The following is a 27035-nucleotide window of genomic DNA, read 5'->3' on the forward strand; positions in this document are numbered from 1 at the left end:
AAGATTAAAAAATTCAATTTTCTTAATAATCATAGGGTTATTCAAATTACATATTTCATATTGGATACATTGTGGAAGTTTGTGTTTTTCAAGGAATTGGTGCATTTCATCTTAGTTGTCAAGTTTTTATATGTAGAATTGTTTGTAGTACTTACTCCCTTAGTATCCTTTCTATGTCTGCAGGGTCCATAGTGATACTTCTTGTTTCTTTCCTGATAGTGGTAGTTTGTGTTCTCTCTCTCCCCATCTCAGGTGATTTCTAAAACATTGAAATGGTTGTTTTTGTCAATTTTATCCAACTTTATTGTTACTTTTCAGGGACATAATTTTCCTTCCATCTTCCCTGAAAATTTTGCCTCCTCTATGTAGTTTTTTTTAATGGATTTTTTTCAAGGTTGGGAAGTTCCCCATTCTAATTATCTTAGGGGTTTTAATTTTGTTTCGTTTTAAACAATGAATAAATGCTCATCATCTTTTCTGTATCTTGTGTGATGATTATATTTTTCCTTTAATCTATAAAATATTACATTGCTAGATTTTCTGATGTTGAACTCGATGCATTCTTCAAAACGTTCTACTTGATTGTGTCACGTTATTTTTTTTAATACAGTGCTTAAGTTAACGGTTGTTATTTTATTTAGAAGATTTGCATACATACTAATAAGTGAGATTGATTAAAATGTTACTTTCTTTTACTATTTAGTGAGTTTGTTATGAAGTTTGAGCTGAGTAACTTTTACACTTCTATTTTTTGAAATATATTGTTTAATATAGAAAGATTAACTTTCCTTGGAAGATTTGATAAATTTTGCAGTAAAACCATGGGATTAATATTTTTCATTTGAGCAACATTTGATTATCAGTTCCTATATTTCTTATATTTCTCTTGAAATCTTTCCATATGTTCTTAGTTTTCAGATGGACTGGAATGAAGTTGTCCATTGTATTCTTATATGTTATTAAAAATTTCTGCTCTTGGGGACAGCTGAGTGGCTCAGGGCATGATGCTGGAGTCCTGGGATCGAGTCCCACATCGGGCTCCTGCGTGGAGCCTGCTTCTCCCTCTGCCTATGTCTCTCTCATGAATAAATAAAATCTTTTAAAAATTTTTCTGCTCTTATTTTTTATTATATATATATTTTTCTGTTCCAAATATTCTCTACCTCTGTCTCTCATTGTCTCTCTTTTTCTCCTAGTTTTCTGACAGTCAGACTTGCTGGAGTTTTTTCTGTTTTAGTAGTTTTGTCAGAGAACACCATTTTTTAAAAGATTTTTATTTATTCATGAGAGACACACAGCAGTATGTGTGTAAGTTTTTGCATGGACATACGTTTTCATTTCTCTTCAGTATAAACCTAGGAAGAGAATTATTGGGTCATATGGTAACTTTCTATTTAATCATTTGAAAAACTGCCAGACTGTATTTCAAAGTGGCTGCATCATTTTAATTCCCACCAGCAGTATATTAGGGTTCCTGTTTCTCCACATCTCACCAAAACCTGTTGCTATGGCCTTTTTTCTCCTTTGGCTATATTCTTTTTTAGTTGACATTGTTTACAACAGGTTTTAAAAAAAACTTAAAGTTCATGATTTATATTAGGATTCACTTTTGTATTGTATATTCTCTGGGTTTTGATAGTTGTATAATTACATATATTCACCATTACACTATCATACAAAATCGTTTCAGTGCCCTAAAAATTGCCTTGCTCTACCTACTCATACCTCCCTTTCTTCCTGCTGTTAAACTCCTGACAACCACTGTTCTTTTTTATTGTCTCCATAGTTTTGCCTTTTCCAGAATGTCATATGGGTGGAATCATACAGTATGTAGCTTTTTCAGGTTGGCTTCTTTAACTCAGCAATATGCATTTAAAATGTTTCAGTGTCTTCCTGGCTTGATATCTCATTTCTTTTTATCACTGAATAATATTCCATTGTATGAATGTACCACTGTTTGTTTGTCTGATAAAACAGCTTAATTGTTTCCAATTCCGGCAGTTAGGATTAAAGCTGTAATAAATATCTGTGGGCAGACTTTGTGTGGACATAAGTTTTCAATTCATTTGAGTAAACACTAAGGACAGTGATTGCAGGATCATACGGTAAGAGTATGTTTAATTTTGTATGAAATGGCCAAACTGTCTTCCAAAGTGGCTGTACATTTTGCATTTTCACCAGTAATGAATGACAGTTCTGCTTGCTTATTATGACTTTTTGATTCTAGGCATCCTGATGTGTTTGAAGTGGTATCTCATTATTGTTTTGATTTGCATTTCCCTGATGGCTAATGGTGCCAAACATCTTTTTGTGTGCTTATTGGCTATTTGTACATCTTCCTTGGAGGAATGTGTATTCAGATCCTTAACTCATTTTTACAATTGAATTGTCTTTCTATTACTGTGTTGTAAGAATTCTTTGTATATTCTGGATACAAATCTCAGATTTATGGTTGGCAAATGTGTTCTCCCATTCTCTGGGTTTTCTGTGCACTTTCTTGATGATGTCTTTTGAAGCCCAAGAGTTTTTCATTTTGATAAAGTCCAGTATGTCTGTTTTCCTTTGTTGCTGGTGCTTTTGGTATTATAACTAAGAATCCTTTGCAAAATTATGATTTTCTCATAAACCCATAAGTAGCTTTTTGTTGTTCTTTTAAAAAAAAATTTACTTATTTGAGAGAGAGAGAACACAAACAGGAGGAGTAGCAGAGGGGGAGGGAGAAGCAGGCTCCCCAGTGAGCAGGGAGCCCAATGTGGGGCTTGAACCCAGGACCCCAAGATCATGACCCGAGCTGAAGGCAGATGCTTAACCGACTGGGCCACCAGGTGCCCCACATTTTATTATTCTAAACATTTTTTAGCTTTACTGAAGTATAATTGACTAAACATTTATTTTTTTTTTATTTTTTTTATTTTTTTTAAGATTTTATTTATTTATTCATAGAGACAGAGAGAGAGGCAGAGACACAGGCAGAGGGAGAAGCAGGCATCATACAGAGAGCCTGACATGGGACTCTATCCAGGGTCTCCGGGATCACGCCCTGGGCTGCAGGCGGCGCTAAACCGCTGTGCCACCAGGGCTGCCCAACATTTATTTTTTTAAAACATCTTTTCATTCTTTTCTATCAGAAACTGAGGTCTGTTTAATACTGATTTTTTTTATATTTGTTGAGACTGTCGCTTATATCTGGTCACTTTTTATTATTGCATCATATATAATTGAGAATAGTGAATACATTTTTCTTGTTGGTGAGTTCATCTTGTTTTGGGTTTGCTGATCTTGACTATAGAGACATGTCTTTCTCCAAATTTGGGAAATTTTCAGCCATTATGTCTTCAAATATTTTTTTCTGCACTAATCTTTTTCTGCTTTCCTGGGACTCTAGTGGTACCAATGGTTGACCATTCGATATTTTTTCACAGGCCTGATGTTCTGTTAAATTTACTCTTCTTTCTTTTTCTTCTTTAGTTTGGATAATTTCCATTGATCTGTCTTCAAGCCCATAATCTGTTTTCCTCTGTCATCTGTGATGGGTTAATTTTATGTGTCAACTTGGCTAGGTTAGGATACCTAGTGTTTGATCAAACAGTGGTCTCTATATTGCTGTGAAGGTATTTTTTAGATGTGATTATAACATTTAAATCAGTAGACGTTGAGTAAAGCAGATTATCCTCTATAAAGTGAGTATGCCTTATCCAATAAGTCGTAGGGCTTAGGAAAAACTATTGACCTGCCGAGAGAAGAGAAGAATTCTGCTTCTAGACTGCCTTTGGACTCAAGACTGCAACATCAGTTTTTCCCTGGGTTTCCAGCCTGCTGGCCTGCCCTGAGGATTTTGAACTTTCCAGCCCTTACAATCATATTAGCCAAATCCTTATAATCTCTCCCATTTTCCCTGCCTCCCTCTGCATATATATTTTTTCTTTATCATCCATGTTTTGCAGTTTCATTCCAATGTGTCCCAAAAAAGTACACACAAACTTCCACAATGCTCCCTAGAGGGCAGTGTTGTTTCTTTTACACCCATAGCACTTCAGAGACTATTGCCATCTCTTGATTAAAGTTGCTGTTTGACCAGAGACTGACTGGGTTGTGAGATCTGGGGTGTACATCTCCAGCTTCTCATGATCGTCAAGACTAAACTATATCCCTTTTTAGAGACAAAATGACACAGATTCCAAAATTTTAAAGTAGGAATTGTGCCTACAGTCCCCATAATCCTCATATTTACATATCATATATAATTATATATCCTATAAAATGATGGTTTTCTGTATATTATGCATACATGTCACACATATAATTCTGCTATTGAGCTCATCTAGTGAATCTTTAATTTCATATATTATAGTGTTATCCTCTAAAAGTTCCATTTGGTTATTTTTCATAGTTTCTTTTTACTCTGTTGAGAACACTCTTTTCACTTATTTAAAGGGTGTGTTTACCTCACAGAGCATAATTATAACAGCCTTGAAGTCTTTGTCTATAAATTTAAGTAGCTGAGTCATCTTGGGTTTGGCATCTGTTGAATGTCTTTTCCCTTGGGAATTAAGCACATTTTCTTGATTCTTTGTATGTCAAGTAATTTTGGATTGTATACTGGATATTTTGTATCTTATGTTGTAAGAATCTGGATCCTGTTATAAAGTCTTCTGATGGATGTGATTTTTTTAAAGCAGGCAGGTGATCAACCTGGTTGGGTTCAGATTACAGATTTTTAGCTCACCTTCAGTATGCATTGGTCTCAATATCAGTTGAGTTTTCAAAGCCTTTGCTCTGATACTTTGGGGTTATCCTACATATTAGCTACACAAGGGCTAGTTTGAGTGGCATTTTATATCATTGTTCAGTTCTCAAAGTCTTTGTTTGCTATATTGCTTTGGAGCTGTCTCATTGCATACTCGGTTCAGAGGTGAGCCTCTGTGGGTTCATATAGAGAATTAAAGGATAGTCTTCTCCAGCTTCCTCCTCTTTTTCAAATATACTTATTCTAACAGCAATGTTTTAAAGATTTTTGTAAAAGAAAAATTGAACCTGACCAGTTGAAAAATCAAGGAAGACTTTATTCAAACCTATTACAGGGTCACATGGGTGGCTCAGTAAGTTGAGACCTCTTTGTTTTGGCTCAGGTCACGAACTCAGGGTTATGAAATCGAGCCCTGCATCAGGCTCAATGGAGAGTCTGCTTGAGATTCTTTCTCTCCCTCTTCCTCTGCCCTGACTTCCCATGCTCACTCTCAAACAAACAAATAATTTTTTTTAAGATTTTATTTATTTATTCATAGAGACAGAGAGAGAGAGGCGCAGAGACACAGGCAGAGGGAGAACAGGCTCCATGCAGGGAGCCTGATGTGGGACTCGATCCAGGGTCTCCAGGATCACACCCTGGGCTGCAGGTGGCGCTAAACCGCTGCACCACCGGGGCTGCCCCCAAATAAATCTTAAAAACAACAACAACAACAACAACAACAAACTATTGGAATGAGGGAGAGAACTCACCTCTAAAGTTTAAGCATTGAGGTGAGCTAGTGGAAAAGTACTGGAGAATGTTAGGAGAAGGTTGGTCTATGTAATTAGGCCAGCTATACTTGCTAATTGGTGCTTATCAAAGTTAAGCTTCAACTCTTTCACCAAGGCTGGGAAATAGGGATGCTATCTTTCTTGATAATTACATTTCTAGAGAGTATAACACTAAGTGAAATAGGTCAGTCAGAGAAAGACAAATACTGTATGATTTCACCCGTGTATAGAATTTCAGAAGAAAAACAAAGGAACAAAATAAAAAGAGACAGGGACGCCTGGGTGGCTCAGCAGTTGAGGGTCTGCCTTCAGCTCGAGGTGTGATCCCAGAGTTCTGGGATCAAGTCCCACATTGGGCTCCCCGTGGGGAGCCTGCTTCTCCCTGTGTTTCTTGCCTCTCCCTCTGTATTTCTCATGAATGAATAAATATTTTAAAAAACTGTACAGTGTGTAAGATAGGAAAATATTTTTAAAAAGAGAGAGAGAAAAGACAAACCATAAAGCAGACTCTTAACTATAGAGAACAAACTGATGGTTACCAGAGGGCTGGTGGTTGGGGGATGAGTGAAATAGGTGATGAGGATTAAGAGTACACTTATCATGATGAGCACTATGCAATGTATAGAATTGTAGAATCACTATAACGTACACCTGAAACTAATATAACACCGTATGTTAACTATACTGGAATTAAACATTTTAAAACACAGTATTTCTTTTAGTCAGAGTCTAAGTGGTAAACTACTTCTCTTTCTGTGACTGTATCTATTTTGTTTTACTCTAGAATGGTAATTTAACCTAGGTATAAAATCCTATGTTGCTAATAATCTCTTTTTCACTTTGAAAATATCATTCCATTATCTTCTGGTGTCAGTTGTTGACCCATGCAAAAATTCTGGTGACAGTCTAATTTTCATTTTTTAGGGGTAATGCCTTTTTTCTCTTGTGGCGTTTAAGATTCCTTTTATAATTGATGTTTTGCAGTTTCACTCCAAGTGTGTCCAAAAAAGTACGCACAAACTTCCAAAGTGCTCCCTAGAGGGCAGTATTGTCCTTGCTACTTCAGATACAATTGCTGTCTATTATGACTGAGATTGCTGCTTGGCCAAAGCCTGGCGGTTGTGAGATCTGTCCTGTAGCTCTCTAAGGGTAGACTAATTCCCCTCCCCCCCTTAAAGATTTTATCTATTAGAAAGAGACAGCTCGCATGCACATGCACATGCATGAGTGAGGGGCAGAGGGAGAAGGAGAAGCAGACTCCCCACTGAGCAGGGAGCCTGAGTGGGACATGATCCAAGGATCCAAGGACCCTAAGATCATGATCTGAGCTGAAGGCAGACACTTAACCCACTGAGCCACCCAGGTGCCCTTAATCCCCATCTTATAGAGAAAATGACATGGACTCCAAAATTTAAAGTAGAGGTTGTACCTGCAGTCAACATAATCCTCATTTCTGGGTTTATAGCCTATTAATAGCCATTTATTGGATTTTTTAAAATTATTACTATTATTTTAATAGAAGTACAGTTGAATACAATATTATATTAATGTTTCAAGTGTACCACATCCTGATTTAATAATTATATACATTACAAAGTGCTCACCACAATGACTATGGTTACCATGTGTTGCCATACTAAGTTATAACACTATTATTGACTATATTTCACATGCTATATTTTTTATCTCCATGACTTATTTATTTCATAGTTAGAAGTTGTACCTCTTAATCCCCTACACTAATTCATCCATCCTCCCAGCTCTCCCCTTTGGCAACTGCCAGTTTGTTCTCTGTATTTATGAATCTCTTTCTGGTTTTGTTTTGTAGATTTCAGATATAGATGAAATCACAGTATTTGTCTTTCTCTGACATATTTTACTTAGCATAAACACCTTCTAGGTCCACTCATGTTGTGATGAATGGCAAGTTTTCATTCCTTTTTATGGCTAGGTAATATTCCATTGCATATATATACTACATCTTCTTGATCTGTTTGTCTATTGATGGACACTAAAGCTGCTTCCATATATTGGCTATTATAAATAATGCTGCAGTAAACACAGAGGTACATATATCTTTTCAAGTTAGTGTTTTCTTTTCCTTTGGGTAAATACCCAGAAGTGGAATTACTGAATTGTATGGTATTTCTATTTTTAATTTTTTGAGGAACCTCCACATTGTTTGCTACAGTGGTTGCAGCAATTTACATTCCCACCAACAGTGCGTGAGTCTTCCCTTTTCTCCACATTTCACCAATAATTATATTTCTTTTTTTTCATTCTAGCCATTCTGAGTAATGTGAGGTGATATCTCATTTTGGTTTTGTTTTGCATTTCCCTGATGATTAGTGATGTTGAGCATGTTTTCACGTGTCTTTTGGCTCTCTGTATGTCTTCTTTGGGAAAGTGTTTATTCGTGTGGTCTGCCCATTTTTTAATTAGATTTTCTGGTGTTGAGTTGAAAAGTTCTTTATATATTTTGGATATTAACTCCTTATCAGATATATCATTTACAAATATCTTCTCCCATTCAATAGGTGGCCTTTTCATTTTGTTGAGGGTTTCCTTCGCTGTGCAAAAGTTTTTTAGTTTGGGATACCTGACTGGCTCAGTTGGTAAAGCATGTGACTCTTGATTTTGGGGTTTAAGTTTGAGCTCCACATTGAATGTAGAAATTACTTAAAAAATTTTTTTTAATCTTTAAAAAAAAAGTTTTTTAGTTTGATGTAATCCCAGTGGTTTATTTTTGCTTTTGTTTCACTTGCTTGCAGAGATAGATTTAAAAAAAACATTACTGCTAAGGCAGATATCCAAGAGTTTACTGCCTGTATTTTCTTTAGGAGTTTTATGGTTTCAGGGCTGAAATTTAGGTCTTTAATCCATTTTGAGTTTATTTTGTATATGGTATAAACTAGTGGTTCACTTTCATTCTTTTGCAAGTAGCTATATGGTTTTCTGCACTGTTTATTAAAGAAATTATCTTTTCCCCATTTTTTTTATCTTTTCCCCATTTTATATGCTTGTTTCCCTTGTCATAAATCATTAACCATATGAGTGTGGGTTTATTTATGGGCTCTATATCCTATCTATATCCTATATCATATTCTATTGATCTATGTGTCCGTTTTTGTGCCAGTACCATACCATTTTGATTACTATAGCTTTGTAGTATAGTTTGATCCTGAGATTGTGATATTCCAGCTTTGTTCTTCTTTCTCAAGATTTCTTTGGCTATCCATAGTCTTTTGTGGTTCCATACAAATTTTAGGATTATTTGTTCTAGTTCTGTGGAAAATGCTGTGGTATTTTGATAGGGATTGCATTGAATCTGTAGATTGCTTTGGGTAATATGGACATGTTAATAATATTAATTCTTCTAATGCATGAGCATGATATATCTTTCCATTTGTGTCATCTTCAGTTTCTTTCAGCAATATCTTATAGTTTTCATTGTACAGGTCTTCTACCTCTTTGTTTTTGTTTTTTCAAATTTTTATTTGAATTCTAGTTAGTTTACATACAGTGCAATATTGGTTTCAGGAGTAGAATTCAGTGATTCATCACTTACATACGACATCCCAGTGCTTATCATAACAAGTGCCCTCCTTAATACCATTATTCATTTAGCCCATCCCCCACTCTCTTCCTTCCATCAACTCTCAGTTATCTATCTTTAAGAGTCTCTTGGTTAGTTTCCCTCTCTTTTTGCCCCCTCCCATATGTTCATCTGTTTTGTTTCTTAAATTCCATACATAAATGAAATCATATAGTATTTGTCTTTCTCTGACTTATTTCACTTACCATAATACACTCTAGCTCCATCCACATCATTGCAAATGGCAAGATTTCATTCTTTTTGGTGGCTGAGTACTATTCCATTGTATATATATACCACATCTTCTTTATCCATTCATCAGTTGGTGGACACTTGAGCTCTTTCCATAGTTTGGCTATTGTTGATAATGCTGCTGTAAACATTGGAGTGCATGTACCTCTTCGAATCTGTATTTTTGTATCCTTTGGGTAAATACCTACTAGTGCAGTTGTTGGGTCATAGGTTAGTTCTATTTTTAACTTTTTGAGGAACCTTCATACTGTTCTTCAGAGTGGCTGCCCCTGTTTGCCTTCCCCTTTCTCCACATTCTCACCAACATGTGTTATTTATTATGTTGTTAATTTTAGCTGTTCTGACACCCATGAGGTGGTATCTCATCGTGGTTTTGATTTGTATTTCCCTGATGATAAGTGATGTTGAGCATCTTTTCATGTGTCTGTTAGCCATCTCGATGTCTTCTTTGGAAAAATGTCTATTCATGTCTTCTGCTCATTTTTAAACTAGATTATTTGTTTTTTTGGGAGTATTGAGTTTGATAAGTTCCTTATAAGTTTTGGATACTAATCCTTTATGCCATTTGCAAATATCTTCTCCCATTCAGAAGGCTGCCTTTTAATTTTGTTGACTGTTTCCTTTGCTATGCAGAAGCTTTTTATCTTTATAAAGTCCCAATAGTTTATTTTTGCTTTTGTTTCCCTTGTCTCCAGAGTAAGAAGTTGCTATGGCTGATGTCAAAGAGGTTGCTGCCTCTGCTCTCCTCTAGGATTTTTATGGTTTCCTGTCTTATATTTAGGTCTTTCATCCATTTTGAATTTATTTTTGTGTATGGTGTAAGAAAGTCATCCAGTTTCATTCTTCTGCATGTTGCTGTCTAGTTTTCCTAACACCATTTGTTGAAGAGACTGTCTTTTTTCCATTGGATATTTCTCCCTGCTTTGTTGAAGATTAGTTGACCATATAGTTGGGTGCATTTCTGGATTTTCTTTTTTTTTAAGATTTTTATTTATTTATTCATAGACTCAGAGAGAGAGGGGCAGAGACACAGGCAGAGGGAGAGGGAGAAGCAGGCTCCATGCAGGGAGCCCGATGTGGGACTCGATCCCAGGTCTCCAGGATCACACCCCAGGCTACAGGCAGCACCAAACCGCTGCACCACTGGGGCTGCCCGATTTCTGGATTTTCTATTCTGCCATTGATCTAACTATATGCCTGTTTTTTAATTATTCATTTTTTAAAGTGAAATTAAAGTGAAATTATTCATTTTTTAAAATGAAAAAATTCATTTATTTATTTATTCATGAGAGACACAGAGAGAGAGAGGAAGAGACACAGGCAGAGGGAGAAGCAGGCTCCATGTAGGGAGCCCAACGTGGGATTCGATCCTGGGTCTCCAGGATCACGCCCTGGGCTGAAGGTAGCGCTAAACTGCTGAGCCACCCAAGCTGCCCTATATGCCTGTTTTTGTGCCAGTACCATACTGTCTTGATGACTACAGCTTTGTAATATAGCTTGAAGTTTGGAATTGTGATTGTGAAATCTTTTCTTTTCCAGGGTTGTTTTGGCTATTCAGGGTCTTTTGTGGTTCCATACAAATTTTAGGTTTGTTTGTTCAAGCTCTTTGAAAAATGCTTGTGGTATTTTGATAGGGATTTTATTAAATATGTAGATTGCTTTGGGTAGTATAGATATTTTTAACATTGTTTGTTCTTCCAATCGATGAGCATGGAATGTTTTTCCATTTCTTTGTGTCCTCTTCAGTTTCTTTCATAAATGTTCTATAGTTTACAGAATACAGGTCAATTTATCTATTTGGTTAGGTTTTTTCCTAGGTATCTTATGGTTTTGGTTGCAATTGTAAATGGGACCAATTCCTTGATTTCTTTTTCTGTTGCTTCATTATTGGTGTATAGAAATGGAACATATTTCTGTACATTGATTTTATATCCTGCGACTTTGGTGAATTCATGTATTAGTTATACCAATTTTTTGGTGGAGTCTTTTAGGTTTACTACATAGAGTATCATGTGGTCAGCAAAGAGTGAAAGTTTGACTTCTTCCTTGCAGATTTGGATGCCTTTTATTTCTTTTTGTTGTCTGATTGCTGAGGCTAAGACTTCCAGTACTATGTTAAATAGTAATGGTGGTCTTCCACCTCTTTGGTTAAATTCATTCCTAGATATTTTATTGTTTTAATGCAATTATAAATGGAATTTTTATTTTTATTTATTTTTTTTAAATTTATTTATTTATTTATTTATGATAGTCACAGAGAGAGAAAGAGAGGCAGAGACACAGGCAGAGGGAGAAGCAGGCTCCATGCACCAGGAGCCTGATGTGGGATTTGATCCCGGGTCTCCAGGATCGCGCCCTGGGCCAAAGGCAGGCGCCAAACCGCTGCGCCACCCAGGGATCCCTAAATGGAATTTTTAAAAATTTCTCTTTCTGCTAGTTTGTTAATCAGGGTATAGAAATGCAACAGATTTCTGTATGTTAATTTTGTATCCTGCAACTTCGCTGAATTCATTTAATTAGTTCTAATATTTTTTTGTGGAGTCTTTAGGGTTTTCTATAGATAGTATCATGTCATCTTCACATAGTGACAATTTTACTTCTTCCTTACCTGTTTGGATGCTTTTCATTTCTTTTTCATGCTTTTCGTTCTGTGGCTAGAATTTCCAGTACTATGTTAAATAGAAGTAGGGAGAGTGGACAGCCTTATCTTTTTTCTGGTTTCAGAGGTAAGGTTTTTGGCTTTTCAATTTTTTTAAGATTATATTTATTTGAGTGAGAGAGAGTGTGAGAGAGAGAGAGAACATGAGAGGGGAGAGGGTCAGAGGGAGAAGCAGACTCCCCACTGAGCGAGGACCCTGATGTGGGGCTCAATCCTGGAACTCTACGATCAGGAGCTGAGCCAAAGGCAGACACTTAACTAACTGAGACACCCAAGCACCCTTAGCTTTTGGCCATTCGTTATGGAGTATGATGTTACCTGTGGGTCATATGTGGCTTTTATTTTGTTTAGGTATGTTCCTTCTATACCTACTTTGGTGAGTTTTTATCGTAAATGGATGTTAAATTTTGTCAAATGCTTTTTCTGCATCTGTTGAGATGATTATATGATTTTTTTAAAATTTTTATTTATGATAGTCACACAGAGAGAGAGAGAGAGAGGCAGAGACACAGGCAGAGGGAGAAGCAGGCTCCATGCACCGGGAGCCCGACATGGGATTCGATCCTGGGTCTCCAGGATCGTGCCCTGGGCCAAAGGCAGGCGCCAAACCGCTGCGCCACCCAGGGATCCCATGATTTTTATCCTACATTTTGTTAATGTGGTGTATCATATGGATTGATTTGTGGATATTGAACCATCCTTGCATCCCACCATAAACCCCACTTGATCATGGTGGATGATTCTTTTAATGTATTGTTGAATTTGATTTGCTAATTTTTAAAAAAAGATTTTATTTATTTATTCATGAGAGACACAGAGAGAGAGAGAGGCAGAGATACAGGCAGAAGGAGAAGCAGGCTCCATGCAGGAAGCCTGATGTGGGACTTGATCCTGGATCTCGGGATCACACCCTGAACCAAAGGCAGACTCTAAACCGCTGAGCCACCCATGTGTCCTGATTTGCTAATATTTTGTTGAGGATTTTTTGCATCTATGTTCATCAGGGATATTCGTCTATATTTGTCTCTTTTTTTGGTATTGTCTTTGTCTGGTTAGGTTATCAGGGCAATGGTGGTCTCATAGAGTGAATTTGGAAGTATTCCTTCCTCTTCTGTTTTTTAGAATAGTTTGAGAAGGATAGATATTAACTCTTCATTAAACATTTGATAGAATTAACCTGTGAATCTGTCTGGTTCTGAACTTTTGTTTGTTGAGAGTTTTTCGATTATTGATTCAATTTTGTTACTAATAATCAGTCGTTTAGATTTTCTATTTCTTCCTGATTCAGTCTTGGAAGATTGTTTCTTTTTTAAAAAAATATTTTATTTATTTATTCATGAGAGACACAGAGAGAGAGGCAGAGACACAGGCAGAGGGAGAAGCAGGTCCACGCAGGGAGCCCGATGTGGGACTTGATCGTGGGACTCGATCCTGGGTCTCCAGGATCACACCCTGGGCTGCAGGTGGCACCAAACCACTGCGCCACTGGGGCTGCCCCTATTTATTTTTTTTTAATTCAATTAGCCAACATAAAGTACATATTTAGTTTTAGATGTAGTGCATAATGATTTATCATTATGTATAACACCCAGATTGTACGTTTCTAGAAATTCATGATATCTTCTAAATTATTCAGTCTGTTAATATATAATTTTTCATAGTAGCCTGTTATAATCCTTTATATTTCTGTAGTATCAGTTGTAACTTCTATTTCTTTCCTGGTTTAATTTATTTGAGTCCCCTCTCTTTTTTTTTCTTGAGGAGTCTGGCAAAGGGTTTATCTATTTTGTTTATCTTTCCAAAGAACCAGGTCTTAATTTCATTGATTTTATCTGCTTTTTAAAAATATCTATTTCATTTCTTTCCATTCTGATCTTTATTATTTTCTTCTTTCTACTAACTTTGAGCTTTGTTTGCTCTTCTTTTTCTAGTTCCTTTAGGTGAAAGGTTAGATTGTGTATTTAAGATTTTTCTTGTTTTTTGCTTATTGCTTTAAACTCTGTTAGAACTGCTTTTGCTATGTCCCAAAGATTTTGAACCATTGTATTTTTTATTTTCATTTGTCTCCAGGTATTTTTTTTATTTCTTTCCTGACCCATTGGTTGTTTAGTACCATGTTGTTTAGCCTCCATATGTTTGTGTTTCTTCCAGTTTTCTACTTGTAATTGATTTCTACTTTCATAGCATTGTAGTTGGAAAAGATGCTTGATATGATTTCATTTTTCTCAAATTTATTGAAACTTGTTTTGTGGCCTAAAATGTGCTCATCCTGAAAAATGTTCCATGTGCACTTTAAAAGAATGTGAATTTTGCTGTTTTTAGATGGAATGTTCTGTAATATATCTTTTAAGTCCATCTGGTCTAATGTGTCATTCAAAGCCACTGTTTACTTACTGATTTTCTCCCTAATGATCTATCCATTGGTGTGAGTGGAGTGTTAAAGTACCCACTATTTTTGTATTATTGTCAGTTTTGCCCTTTGTGTCTGAATATTTGCTTTATGTATTTAGGTAGGCTTCTGTTGGGTGCATAGATATTTACAATTGTTATATCCTCTTGTTGCATTGATCCCTTTATCACTATGTAATGCCCTTCTTTGTTACAGTCTGTTTTAGTGTCTATTTTGCCTAAGTATTTCTACCCCAGCTTTTTTTGCCTTCATTTGCATGGAATATTTTTTTTTACATCTCTTCACTCTTAGTCTGTTTATCTCTTTAGGTCTAAAGTGAGTTTCTTGTAGGAAGCATATATGTGGGTCTTGTTTTTGTTGTTGTTATTGTTTTTATCCATTGAGTTACCCTCTGTCTTTTGATTGCAGCATTTAGTCTTACTTACATGTAAAGTAATTATTATTATTATTATTTTTAAAGATTTTATTTATTTATGCATGAGAGACACAGAGAGAAAGGCAGAGACACAGGCAGGCAGAGGGAGAAGCAGGCTCCATGCAGGGAGCTCGACGCAGGACTCGATCCTCGGACTCCAGGATCACGCCCTGGGCCGAAGGTGGCGCTAAACCGCTGAGCCACCCGGGCTGCCCAAAGTAATTATTGATAGAAATGTACTTACTGCCCTTTTGTTGTTTTTTAGTTGTTTTGTAGCTCTTTTCTATTCTTTTCTTCTTCTCTTGTTCACTTCCCTTATGATCATGTGACTTTCTTTAGTGTTATACTCAGATTCCTTTCTCTAATTTTTTGTGTATTATAGGTTTTTGATATAAACATCCTATTTATATAGCAGTCTATATTAAGTGGATGACTGCTTAAGTTTGAACACATTCTTTTTTTTAAGACTTTTTAAAAATTTATTTTTTTATTCATGAGAGACACACAGAAAGAGGCAGAGACATAGGCAGAGGGAGAAGGAGGCTCCCTGCGGGAAGCCTGATGTGGGACTTGATCTCAGAACTCCGGGATCATGCCCTGAGCCGAAGACAGACGCTCAACCACTGAGCCACCCAGGCATCCCAAGTTTGACCACACTCTAAAAGCACTACATTTTTACTCCTCCCTCCACGTTTTAGTTTTATGATGTCATACTTCACATCTTTATATTTTGTCTCTTTCTTAACTAATTTTTGTAGATAGAAGTGATTTTATTTATTTTGCCTTTTAACCTTTAAAAAAAAGATTTTTATTTATTTGAGGAGGAGGGAGAAAGCACGAGCAGGGGGAGGGGCAGAGGGAGAAGCAAGCTTCCTGTTGAGCAGGGAGCCCAATGCGTTGTTTAATCCCAGGACCTGAGATCATGACCTGAGCTGAAGGCAGACACTTAACAGACTGAGCCATCCAGGCGTCCAGTGTTTTAACCTTTATATTAGCTTTATAACTGATTGATCTACTACCTTTACTATATATTTCCTTTTTTTAAGATTTTATTTATTTATTCATGAGAGACACAGAGAGAGAGAGAGGCAGAGACACAGGCAGAAGGAGAAGCAGGCTCCTCGCAGGGAGCCTGACCTGGGACTCGATCCCAGGTCTCCAGGATCATGCCTGGGCGGAAGGCGGCGCTAAACTGCTGGGCCACCGGGGCTGCCCTATATATTTCCTTTTACCAGTGAAATTTTGTCCTTTCATTAGTCTATCACTTCTAGTTATGGCCTTTTCTTTGTTTATATTTTTAAAAGATTTTTAATATTTATTTGAAAGAGAAAGAGTGAGCAAGAGAGCACAAGCAGGCAGAGCGGTAGAGGGAGAGGAAGTAGGCTTCCCATTGAACAGGGAGCCTGATGCGGGGCTCGATCCCAAGACCCCAAGATCATGACCTGAGCCAAAGGCAGACACTTAACCAACTGAGTCACTCAGTGGCCTCTGGCCTTTCCTTTTCTGCTTTAACATTTCTTGTAAGGACAGTTGAGTGATAATGAACTCCTTTAATTTTTGTTTATCTAGGAAACTCTTTACCTCTTCTTCAAATTTGAATGATAATCTTGCTGGTTGTATGTTTTTTTCCTTTTAGAACTTTGAATATATCATGTCCTTATGTCTTGGCCTACAAAGTTTCTGCTGGAAAGTCAGCTGATAACCCTATAGGGTTTTTCTTGTACATAACTACTTGCTTTTCTCTTGCTGCTTTTGAGATTCTTTATCTTTAATTTTTGATATAATAATTATATGTCTTGGTGTGGACCTCCTTGGGTTCATCTTGTTTGGGGTTTTCTGTGCTTCCTGGACCTGGATGTCTGTTTCCTTTCCCAGATTAGGGAAGTTTTCAGCTATTATTTCTTCAAATACTCTTTTTGACCCTTTTTCTTTCTCTCTTCTCTTCTGGGACCCCTGTAATGTGAATGTTAGTACACTTGATAATATTTTAGAGATCCTTTAATCTATCATCATTTCTTTAAAGATTTTATTTATTTATTTGAGACAGAAAGAGAGAGTTTATGTGAGTGGGGTGAGGGACAGAGGGAGAGGGACAAGCAGACTGCCGGCTGATTGTAAAGCCCAACATGGGGCTTGATCCCAAGATCCTTAGATCATGACCTGAGCCAAAGTCAGATGCTTAATTTACTGAGTCACCCAGGTGCCCTTATCATCATTTTTAAAAATTACTTTTTCTTTTTGCTATTCAGCTTGAATGCTTTCCATTACCTCATCTTCCAGATCACTGATTTGTTCCTCTGCATACACTAATCTGCTATTGCTTCCCTCTAGTGTATTTTTTATTTCAGTTACTGTGTTCTTCAGCTTTGGTTGGTTCTATTTTATATTTTCTATTTCTTTTTTGAAGTTCTCACTCTTCTGTCAATTCTAGTATCTTTATGACCATTACTTTGAATACTTTATTAGGTAGATTGTTTATCTCCATTTTGTTTAGTTCCTTTTCTGAGATTTTCATCTTGTTCTTTTGTTTGGAACATACCTCTTCTGTTTCCTCATTTTGTTTGACTTTCTCTGTTTCTATGTATGAAGAAGGTCAGCTACATCTCCTAGTCTTGATGGTAGTGGCCTTATTTAGAAGGTATTCTTTGGGGCCCAGTAGTCCAGTCTCTCCTTGTTACCAGAACCAGGCCACAACTGCTATGGTTGTGCTGGTGGACAAGACTGATTTCCCAGGGCAGGAGTCACTTTGGAGGGGTACAGTATCACCAAGCCTGCCTGCCAGGTGTAGTTGGGTAGTAGCTGCTTTGGGGGAGATGCCAGTCCCAGCTGAGGCTGCCCACCAGGTATGACGGGGCAGGAGTTGCTTTGGGAGGCACCTGTCATGGCAGGTCTGCAGGTGAATGCGTTGGTGGGGCAATAGGTGCTTGCAAGGTAGGTGGATAGTGTTAGAACTGGCTCCCACAAGCATTTGGCTAGCTACACTGAAGGAGGGCAAGATAAACAGTGCCTCCCAGAACTTCCATTTCCAGAGAAAGCTCCTAAAGATTTTTTTAGGGCACATGCCCTAAAGTTAGTCAATAAATCTTCATGTATAAACCATGTGCTTTTCAAACTGCTCTATCTGTGCTGGGTCTCTTGACCAAGTGTTACAGTGTACCAGCTTTTTAGGAGTGGAGACTCAGTTTCCTATAACCTTCTGTCTTTCACAGAGTTAAGCCCTGCTGATTCTCAAAGTCAGATATTATAGGGGTTCATCTTTGGGACTTGATCCCTCGCTTCTCAGAAATGACTTCTGTGTCTGCAATGTCTCTCCATCTTGTGGATCACTATCAGAGGTCTGGTTCTCAGCTGTGTCTCTGCCTCTCCTCCCCTTCTTGATGTCGCCTTCTCTTTATGTCTTTAGCTATCGAAGATCTGTTCTGCCAGCCTTCAGGCCATTTTCAGAGTGAGTTGCATTATATGCATTTATAGCTTTGTTGTGTCTGTGGGAGGAAGTGAGCTCAGAATCCTTTTACTCTACCATCTTTCTGAGATCTTTCTATTAATACCTATTTCTTTCATTGATTCTTGGAAATCTGTAGCTTTCACTAAAATTTTGGTTAACTTCTTTCAGTTTTTCATTATTTTATATTTTTGTTCATTTAAAGACATTTAAATATATTTCACAGTAACTTAAAGGCACTTAAGACCATCTTTCTAGATCCTTTGCACCCCTTCCTCTTTCTTTCTTTCTTTTTCTTTTCTTCCTTCCTTCCTTCCTCCAATTATTCATTCATTTATTTAACATTAATTGAATTAATATGCTAGGTTTTATACTAGACCTAAGGACAGAGAAATAAATAAAACCTAGATACATTTCTCAAGATTCCTTCAACCTCTTCAATGTGTTACTAATCTAGAAAAAAGAGTTTCATGACATGGAACAGTTTTAAAGAATGTGTGAAGCTGTTCCAGAAAAGTCTTTGATTTAAATAATTTAATTTCTTAGTGGGTATGATATTTTTGGTCAAGAGAACCTACCCATTGTTCCTCAAGCTTCTGAAAACCAGCCTGCTACCTTCTATATAATACATTATAGTAATACTTACTGACTCACGTGCAGGGTGGTTGTGAGAAATTTCATGATATTTATTATCAAGTCTCATTCAGTAGAGAAATTGTTACTGGAAGTAGTACTTGTGGGAAATGTTTTTTTGTCAGGCTGAATTATTTGTTCTATAATATCTTGTGCTAAACCTGAAAGTAACAGACAGTATTCAAAGTGAATCTGAGTATTTTTTCTTTTATCAATATTAATAATATTATTTCTAGTGGACATTTGAAAACATTTAACTTTTTATCATAAATAATAGAAGTATAGATTTATTTGTATAATTTTAAAATTAAATATTTGTTACTAAATATTTAAAGAAGAGGGATCCCTGGGTGGCGCAGCGGTTTGGCGCCTGCCTTTGGCCCAGGGCGCGATCCTGGAGACCCAGGATCGAATCCCACGTCGGGCTCCTGGGGCATGGAGCCTGCTTCTCCCTCTGCCTGTGTCTCTGCCTCTCTCTCTCTCTCTCTCTCTGTGACTATCATAAATAAATAAAAATTAAAAAAATATTTAAAGAAGGAAGTGATTGTTTTAATTAGGGACATCTTTGTTTACCATAAGTGGTTGTCCAGAGCTTGTACTTTGAACTTCTGTTTCATATGTTTCTTGAAAATATGAAGAATGGGGCAGCCCTGGTGGCTCAGCGGTTTAGCGCCGCCTTCAGCCCAGGGCCTGATCCTGGAGTCCCGGGATCGAGTCCCATGTCGGGCTCCCTACATGGAGCCTGCTTCTCCCTCTGCCTGTGTCTCTGCCTCTCTCTCTCTCTCTCTCTCTCTGTCTCTCATGAATAAATAAATAAAATCTTTAAAAAATATATGAAAAATGAAACTATGTATTCTTTTAAAACATATTTTTAAAGCATAAGTGTGCCTTGTTTGGGGAAATAAACATTGTTGGTGGGGAGCAAATAATTTGTATGATAATTTTGCCTAAACTTCTGTTAATTGAATGCCGTTCTAAAATTTATTAGAGAAACTTTGACATGAAAAAATTAGTTTTAAACCATGAAGTACTATATTAATAGGAAATATTATACTTCATAATGACAATTTAAAGGAATTTTAGGGCCAAAATTATTATAAAGTGATTTCGTAGACTTAGTTTACTTAGATGAGACAATATGAATGAATAAATGTTTGCCTTCAAAGAGAGGAAAAATGGAAAAATAGAAGAGATCCCTCATTTTCAGTTTTTTGTTCACCATTTGGTATGCAGTCCTCCAGGGGATAAAACCAATAGTCCCACTATTTGTAAGAATATTAGGATAGGATCCAAGAAATTAAGAAAAACACTGTAATGTTAAAACTGAATTTAAAAAATTCATATAAGCCCTTGGTTAAATAGTGTTAGTTATCTATTGTTACATATTACCACAAAGTTAGAGGCTTAACACAGGACACATTTATTATTTCACACTTTCTGTGGGTTAGGAGTCTGAGCATGACTTAGCTGCATGCTCTGCTTTAGGGACTCACAGAGCTTCAATCAAGGTGTCAGTCAACACTGTGCTCACATCTTCTCCCAAGTTCTTTGGTTGTTGGCAATTTTTCATTCCTTGCAGGCTTCTGGGCTGAGGGTCTCAGTTTGTTGTTGGATGTTAGCTAGGGGCTGCCCTCAGTTCTTTGTCAAGTGGTTCTCTCCCTAAGTGATTCACAGCCTGGCAGCTGGCTTCTTTAAAGCTAGCAAGGGGGATATTCTCCTTCCAAGACTGACATTAATCATAAATCATACACATATAATTATATATATGTAATTGTGTGCATCCTGCGATCTTTGCCAGACACTGATGACTAGAAGCAAATCACGATTCCTTCCACTTTCAGGAGGGAAGCACACAGGAACATGAACACCAAGGGGGCACCCTAGAGTCTGTCTTCCTCAATATGTATATTTTTCTAGTTCTGTCCATTGAAATGGCCTAAAAGCAGTGTCACCCCAGTAATAATGAACACCTCTAGTGTTCAGGTTGTGGTCTCTGAAAACCACTCCCCACTAAAGTACAACTGGACCTTTTGGAGAAATAGCTCATTCCAAGGCTGGAACAGAGAAAATACAAGAAAAGCCAGGGATATTTTTTTGTGCTAGAAATCAGTAAAGTTCTTAAAGATCACTGGGCTTATGTTCCACTGGCCATAGTCATGACATTTCGAGCATTATAAAGACTAACAGTAGCAATGAATTCAAATAGGTGGAATCTATGAAAATTCACCCTTTGAGAAAGCTATTGAATCAACTACTTACTATGAAAGTTGGTAATTAATGGCAAAAAATAAAGCATTTTATCCTGCCTTTCCAGTAGAATTTGTATTTCATGTAACCAAATATCCCCCCGAAATGAGGGAAAGCTTTACTTCACAGGTGAATACTAATTAGTAAATGTAGAAGAGATGATAGACTTTTAAAAACATCACAATCTTTTTTTTAATATTTTATTTACTTATTCATAAGAGACACACACAGTGAGAGGTAGAGACATAGGCAGAGAGAGAAGCAGGCTCCATGCATGGAGCCCGATGTGGGACTCGATCCTGGGACACCAGGATCACACCCTGAGCTGAAGGCAGGCGCTAAACCACTGAGCCACCCAGGGATCCCCAAACATCACAATCTTGAATGAAATTGCCATGAATTATAATGGTCATAACACCATATCAACAGGTGTTAAAATGGTTAATAAGAACTGGATTTTTAAAAAGATTTTATTTTTAAGTAATCTCTACACCCAACATAGGACTTGAACTCACATCCCTGACATCTAGAGTCACATGCTCTACAAGCAAGCCAGCCAGGCATCCTGGAACTGGATATTTTTAAAATGCAAAGGAACAATGGTCACTTTCTAGTTTCAGGGCAAAAATATAACTGTAAAATGGAGGGATTAGGCAGTCATCACCTTAATCCAGTGGTCAGTCTTAACATCCTTAATGGATTAACCATATATTATGTGTTTTCTGATGTGATTCAACATGAATACCCATAACCTATAGAGAATTCTAGCCAAAAATTTTAGTAAAAATGTTACAGCATTTCAAATACAGGAAATAAAAGAACAAACTAAATAGCACCAGAGGTAGCAACTAAATGAACCAAAAGGTGGCACATTCTTCAGAGCAACTGTAGAACCATCTCCTCAATAGTCAACAACATAACCAAAGGGACCTAATAATCAGATGATATGTGTGGTCCTCAAACAGATTCTGTTATGGACCAAACAAGAGTTAAGGGCATTTTTGTTTCATTTGAGAAATTTTTAATGTAGTCTAGATATTTGATGAAATGGACATATGGAGCTTGTAGACTTAAAAAGCAAGTTACAAAATAGCATGTGATCCAACTGTGATCCATTTTTGTAAGAAGTACACACACACGTACATACACACATTTAATGGTATAGGAAAAGATCTGGAAGTACAGGTACCAAGGTGTTAACAATGGTGGATCTCTCAGCAGGGAGAAGGGGCAGAAATGTTTATGAGTTTCCTGTTGTTGTTGTAACAAATTACCACAAATTTAGTGCCCTAAAACAACACGGATTTATTCTCTTACAGTTTTGGAGGTCAGAAGTATGGAGAAGTTTATGGAGCTAAAATTAAGGTGTCTGTAGGGTTGGTTCCTTTTGGAAGTTCTAGGAGAGAATCCATTGCTTGTGTCTTCCATTTTCTTGAGGCTGCCTGCATTCCTTGGCTCTAGTTGCATCACTCCAATATATACTCTTATTGTCACATCACCTTCTCTGTCTTCTGACTCTCCCGCTCCCCTTTCCTAAGGACTCCCGTGATTACATTGAGCCCACTTAGATAATCCAGGATAATCTCCCCATTTCAAGATCCTCGACTTAGTCACATCTGCAAAATCCCTTTTGCCATGTAAGGTAACATTCAAAGGTTTCAAGAAATCAGGTCATGGACATATTTGAGGGGAGCCATTATTCTGTCTGCCATAGTATATAATGTTTTTATTCTATATTTCTGTTTAGGTATTTTATATTTTTATAAAATGTGGATGTTATTACTTAGAATATATTAGTTAAAAGTATGGGGCGCCTGGGTGGCTCAGTCGATTGGGTGTCTGCCTTCGGCTCAGGTCATGATCCTGGGGTCCTGGGATTGAGCTCCATTTGGGGCTCCCTGCTCAGCGGGGAGCCTGCTTCTCCCTCTCCACCCCTGCTTATGCTCTCACTCGCTATCTCTCCACCCCCTCCCTGTCTCAAATGAATAAATAAAATCTTTTTTAAAAACCAAAATTATATTAGTTAAAAGTAGAAAAATGTTATAGTTTAATATCAAGTTACATGAAATGTGGTTATATATAAACTTTTATCTGGCTCCATGTGAAGTTTGAGCTTCATGTTCAGTTATTTTCTTACTTTGTATTTATACTAAATCAGAAAATTCAAATTCACAATTATACATTGCCAGAAATGGCAGCAAGTGTTTGGTAATTGAGTCAGAGACTTTTGTATGTTGGATTGAACAAAAATCCATAAATTGAGAAATCGAGAAGAATCCATAAATTGAATGGTTTCTTCCATTGAATGTTGCCTCCAATTAAGTGGATGAGATATCAAACTCAAATTCTGCAAGGATGAATGTTTCACCTTAGAAGAGTGGGTATCACTAGGGGCAGTACCACCCAAGGGTATGCTTTGAAAACTCCTGTGTGGCTAGTAAGGTTGTTGCAGTGATTGACAGGAACCCCCTGGCCGGGGATTAGTTAGTTGGGCAGAAGCCAAGAATGTCATATGTCCTTCAGTGCATGTGACTTTCTTACAAGGATGAATTTTCCTACGTCTTTTTTTTTTAAGATTTTATTTATTTATTCATGAGAATACACAGAGAGGAGAGAGAGAAGCAGAGACACAGGCAGAGGGAGAAGCAGGCTCCATGCAGGGAGCCCGATGTGGGACTCGATCCCGGGTCTCCAGGATCACACCCTGGGCTGAAGGCGGCGCTAAACCGCTGAGCCACCAGGGCTGCCCATTTTCCTACGTCTTATGTGATTTTCTTTCTTTTTTTAAATTTTTTTATTATTTTTTTTCTTATGTGATTTTCATTTTTTAATTTTTTAATTTTTATTTATTTATGATAGGCACACAGTGAGAGAGAGAGAGAGGCAGAGACACAGGCAGAGGGAGAAGCAGGCTCCATGCACCGGGAGCCTGACGTGGGATTTGATCCTGAGTCTCCAGGATCGCGCCCTGGGCCAAAGGCAGGCGCTAAACCGCTGCGCCACCCAGAGATCCTCTTATGTGATTTTCAAACATCCCCCTGGCCATTCATATGTATGAGAAACTTATTTGTAATTATCTGAACCTAAACCTGACCTCATTTTGCATGTAAATTCAATGTACTTTTTTCTCTTTCTAAAATTTATTTTTTAAAATATGAGATGCTTTTACAAATTTGCATGTCATTCTAGTGCAGGGGCCAAGCTTATCTTTTCTGTATAATTCCAATTTTAGTATATTGCTGCTGAAGTGAGCATAACTCAAAGTATTTTTTGCATGGTTTTAATATCCTGGAATTTTCCAGGAACGGAACTACTGTGTAAGTTGAAAAGAGTGTGTGTTGTTTTGTTTGGAACTTTCCCAAGAATGGCTTAATGTTTTAGAAAATCATGCCAGTGACATCAATGCCATTTATGGGCTGTGCTAGATATCTTCCATTTGCCCTTCCAGATTCACTCCACCCTCTCTACCTGCTCTGTGCCATGGGAGGTGGTATCAATAGGTTTCTTTGCCCTCCAGCTTCTGGTTAGGTTCACTCAATGGAAAGCATGGGCAGGAAACCTGGAAGGTGAAAGGAGAGTGAGGTGTGCCACTTGAAATGACCATCAGGAAGTGAATGTCGTTTCCATGGAAACATAAAATTGGATGTGACAACAGTATTCCAGTAGAAAATGGTAACGTTGTATATACATGATTGGATCCAAGCTGCTCAGAAGGCACAAGTAAAGTGCATGAAGCTATGTTTTAAGCTCACATGGTACTTGCTTCTACTGATTTACTTCTCCCTTTAACCCGCATTTATGACTTCCCAGAGAGTTCTCTATGACTGGTTAACTAGAAAAAGCACAGGCCTGGTTTACACACAGTTTGCTGGCACCAGCTTAAAAATGGATCCATTCTAGTCCCTGAAAGACAGTGGTGAAGGAAAATATTCCTAGCAGCAAAACTTTGAGCAAGACCTCTTATTGTCCACTTCATGCAGAAGGACAGATAGCCTGTTATCTCTCTGGGCACGCTTTTGTTAGAGGATACTATCCATCACAGCCCAGAGCATCATTGTGTGTTCTTGTTTTACATTCCTGGAACACAGGATCCAGACCGCTCTTTACCTGAGCCATTTCTCAGGGCTTTCTTCGTAGGGAGCTGCCTTGAGGGATGAGGCGATGTCTCCTTCTGAACAAATAGGAGGTTTTCTCTAAAAGATGTGAATTCCCTAAGGCCAATATTCCTCGGCAGCAATGCAAAACTACAAGATATAAACAATGTGTCCACTGGGCCCCTCTGCATGGCCCCTGTGGGACTTGGGGAGTGAGGAACCCACATATATATGCTGATGATGCTCATACTGCTTACCATGCTGCTGGCATTCAGGAAATGATAACAGGCTAATTTGTTAGCTTGTAAGTAGGAGAAAAATCTCAAACCCCGACAAATGTTTATTATACACTTTGCAGTTAGTTTTATAAGCCTTTTGGATAGTATGTGACTTGTACCTGATTTGGTATTGAAGAGCATAACTCAGAATTATTCCTCTGTAGTTTTGGTCCCTTAGGGAAAAATTTTGCCACTTTTATGTTTGAATGACGTATTTTTTTGTTTTGTTCAGGCAAAACTCTACTGCCAGAGGTGTCCCTGCACATCTGTTGGAAAAAACAGGTAAGTTTTAATAACTTCATGAAATTATTTAAAAAGGTTACATGGCAACAGTACTAAGGACTAGAGGTAAATGGATTGCCAATATAATAAATCAGAAATTCAGATATTGTCAGTTTCTTCTGTTTGCACTGTAGGATGGATAACATTCCATGCTAATATTCCAATTGTTTATAATTCTATTTTGCCCTTTTCCTTTCCATAGTAAGTTTTAATCTTCCTAGATCTGTCTTTATTTCTTTCAGTTCTAAATAATGGAATTTCAGCATTTGGTCTGGAAAACCACAGGCTGTCCTAACTGCTGGTATAAGAAATCCCAGCAACAGAATAAGACGATTTTCTGGTTTCTTAATATGTCCTTGAAAATATTATTACTAACAAAGGGGTCTTGTAAGACATCTGGAACTCAAAACTTCTGGCTTGTTCTGTGAACGTAACTTTGGCCTTAAAAAGCCTGTAATTCTTTTTGTTTGTATTACCGAATAATGTGTTTCCCTGGTAATGATATTTAAATTGCCATCCCCATGTCCTAAAAGCTATGAATACCTATGAGCTTTCTTTAATAGCCAAGTTAATGGAAAATTTATGTGCACACAAAAACTTGTATGCAAATGTTTATAGCAGCTTTATTCATCAGAAACTATCTAATGTCCTTCAACAGGTGAATGGATAACAAACTGGCACAAGTGTACAGTGGAGTACTAGTCAGTGATAAGAAGGAAAGATCTACTGATTCACTCAACACAAATGAATCTTTTTTCTTAGTGGCAAAATATATATAACATAAACATGGATGAATTGTAAATGTATTTTGCCAAGTGAAGGAAGCCAGATTCTAAGACCCAGAAGTATTGTATAGTGCCATTCATTAAGACATTGTGGAAAAGGCAAAACTATAGGGAGATGTATTAGTTTCCTATTGCTGCTGTAAAAAAATTACCACAAACTTGGTGCCTTACAACAGCACCAATTTATTCTCTTAGAGTTCTGGAGGCCAGAAGTAAAAAAATCAGTTTCATTAGACTAAAGTCAAGGTATTGTAGGACTGGTTCCTATTGGAGGCTCTAAGGGAGGATTCATTTCTATGACTTTTCTGGGTTCTAGAGGCTGCCTGTATTACTTAGCTTGTGACTCCTGCCTCACAACACTCCAACCTCGTGCTTCCATCTTCATGTCTCCTACTACCTCCTTTGTCTTGCTGCTCTCTTTTA

The 27035-nt window shown here is 37.3% G+C and overlaps 1 protein-coding gene and 1 non-coding gene across 2 annotated transcripts in view; one reads left to right on the forward strand and one right to left on the reverse strand.

The window, feature by feature from the left end:
* The first annotated feature begins 2080 nt into the window (after positions 1–2080).
* Positions 2081–27035, forward strand: part of ZFX (zinc finger protein X-linked) — a 96458-nt gene continuing 71503 nt past the window's right edge. Inside the window, exons 1-2 of the mRNA XM_025438689.3 lie at positions 2081–2105; positions 25778–25827. The gene's annotated coding sequence lies outside the window, so the exon portion shown is untranslated. The remainder of the gene's footprint in view (positions 2106–25777; positions 25828–27035) is intronic.
* On the reverse strand, positions 24322–24427 carry LOC112655995 (U6 spliceosomal RNA). Its single transcript, XR_003134018.1, has one exon. It is a non-coding gene; the product is annotated as a U6 spliceosomal RNA (small nuclear RNA).

This window comes from Canis lupus, chromosome X (genome assembly GCF_003254725.2).
Source record: "Canis lupus dingo isolate Sandy chromosome X, ASM325472v2, whole genome shotgun sequence".
Lineage (NCBI taxonomy): Eukaryota > Metazoa > Chordata > Mammalia > Carnivora > Canidae > Canis > Canis lupus.